At 39.3% G+C, this 2,452-nt stretch overlaps 1 non-coding gene across 1 annotated transcript; it reads right to left on the bottom strand.

The window, feature by feature from the left end:
• Positions 1 to 888: 888 nt before the first annotated feature.
• Positions 889 to 965, bottom strand: Trnaa-cgc (transfer RNA alanine (anticodon CGC)). The gene has a single exon. It is a non-coding gene; the product is annotated as a tRNA-Ala (tRNA).
• Positions 966 to 2,452: the final 1,487 nt, after the last annotated feature.

The following is a 2,452-nucleotide window of genomic DNA, read 5'->3' as shown; positions in this document are numbered from 1 at the left end:
TGTCTCAGCCTCCAGAGCCACTGGGACTACAGGCATGTGCCGAGGTGCCTGGCTAGAATTATTAACCTCGTGTTCCCACCATCCTCATCTGTCTGTACCCTTACACTAACACCAAATCCTTTTTCATTTTTAAGCTCTGCCTTTCCTTTACAGCTGTGATTCCGAACCTCCACATACAGGAAGGATATGAAATGATCACTACAGGAGGTCATTGTTTCAGATTTTGCTTCTGCACTGGTCCCCAAGAGAGAAGAGTAAAAATCAAAATGGAGCTGCTCAAGCCACAGAAGCAGAATGTTTCAAGAGATGAAATTGTTGCTGTGGGAAAACCTAAATAAACCCTCTACTTTTGTTTGTTCTTCGTCAACTTAAAAATCCCTAATTTTGGCGGGCACACAACTGGGCAATACATCGTTAGTTTCCCAGTAGCTTTGCTGTAGGATGTGTGGGTCATGTTGATAATGGTTGCCTAGGTTACTCTTCAAGCACTGAAGACGCTTTTGATGAAAACGCTCTTCCTGTTGGGCCTGCAGATGTCTGACTGGTGACTGGAACAGGATGAAGAGGCTTGGTATCTCCAGCTGCATATTATGTCTGTTCCTTCTGCTGCCTTCACTTTGTGGTCAGATTCTACTAAGCTGTGCTTGTAGACATGCTGACTACCTGCGGGTATGTGTTCCCCATGCTGCAGTTACAGCAGCCCAAGTACTCAAAGTCCTTCAGCCCTAGCAGAAGGCTCAGATTGAGCTACAAGGGCAGGGTTTTTGCACAGTATGATGGCACCAGCTATAAGAGTAACTCAGCAACTCCTGGGACAATTTAACTGTCACCACCTAGTGGTCCGAGTCTCCTGCAAGGAGAAACTCTTATTATTATTATTATTATTTTTGACTGTACTGGGGATTGAACCCAGGGCCTTGTGCTTGCGAGGCAAATACTCTACCAACTGAGCTATATCCCCAGCCCAAGAAACTCTTTTGTAACAGACCCCTAGCTGATGAAAAATGACTTGACTTTAGCCCACCCCAGCACACAATAAAAGTTTGCCTCTTCCTTTGTTGAGAGAGAGAGAGAGAGAGAGAGAGAGAGCAGCTTGGTCCCTGGGGAACTTTGCTCTGTCTCCAATATCATAAGGATTAAAGGCAGAAGAAACTCATTATAATGGCAATTGAAACTAGATTGCTTGATACATTTGTCTGTTATTTCTCTTTTCTCCTGTTTCTAAGAAAGTCAGATACACAGCGCAGTTTCACCTTGGTAAGGAGGAACTCATACCAGAGACGGGAACTTTTTTTTGACTCAGTGACAGTAGAAATGAAATTAAGCCAAGTGAGCATGAATATAAAGGTAAGGCTTTATTGGGGCATCAAACAAAGGGCATAATTGGGACTTCAGCTGAAGGAAGATCATGCTGATTGAGGACAGAAAATAAAGAGTAGAAGAACAATGCAAAGAATCAATGAAACAAAGAGTTGGTGCTTTGAGAAGATAAGCAAGATTGAAAAGCCCTTCACCAAAGTACCAAGAGAAATAGAGATAAGGCCCAAGTTAACAAAGTTAGTGATAATAGGGGGATATTAAAAGATACCACTAAAATCTAGAGGGTCATTAGGGACTATTTTAAACTTACTTCCCAGTAAATTGGAAAATCTAGAAGGAATGAACCAAGAGGACATAAAAAACCTAAACAAATGAGTAACAGGCATTGAGAATGAAACAGTAATAACAGGTCTTCCAAAAAATAAAAGTCCAGGATCAGATAAATTCATTGCTGAATTTTACCAGACTTTTAAAGGATGAACACAAATGCTTCTCAAACTATTCTATGAAATAGAAAGGGAAGGAACCCTTCCAAACTTGTGAAGTCAGTACCATCCCGATACAAAAACACATAAGAATGCAATAAAAAAGAAAATTACAGATCAATATCCTTGATGAACATAGTTAAAAATATCCTCAATAAAATACATGCACACTGGATTCAATAGCACATTGAAAAAGATCATGCACTATGATCAAGTTGGTTTCATTCCAGGATGATAGTTCAACATATGCAAATCAATAGAGGTAATATACCACATAAATATAATCAAGGACAAAAATCACATGATCATCCCAACAGATGCAGAAAAAAAAAGATTTTCAAGAAAATTCAACATACATTCATGATAAAAGTCTTGAGGAAACTAAGTGTATAAAAGGATCTTACTTCAACATAGTAAAGGCTATATATGAAAAACCCAAACTAACATGATAATGAATGGGGAAAAACTAAAAGTATTTCCTCTAAAATCAGGAAAGAGACAAGCATGTCTGCCCTCTCTACTCCAATCAATACAGTCCTCAAAATTTTAGTAACAGCAATTAGGTAAGAGAAGGAAAAAGGGAGGTGGGATACAAATAGGAAAGGAAGAAATCATATTATCATTGTTTGCAGATGATGGGAACTGTA

The sequence above is a fragment of the Sciurus carolinensis genome, chromosome 13, assembly GCF_902686445.1.
Source record: "Sciurus carolinensis chromosome 13, mSciCar1.2, whole genome shotgun sequence".
NCBI classification, from domain to species: Eukaryota; Metazoa; Chordata; class Mammalia; order Rodentia; family Sciuridae; genus Sciurus; species Sciurus carolinensis.
Note: the sequence above shows the minus strand (reverse complement) of the source record. Positions and strands in the feature narration are given on the sequence as shown.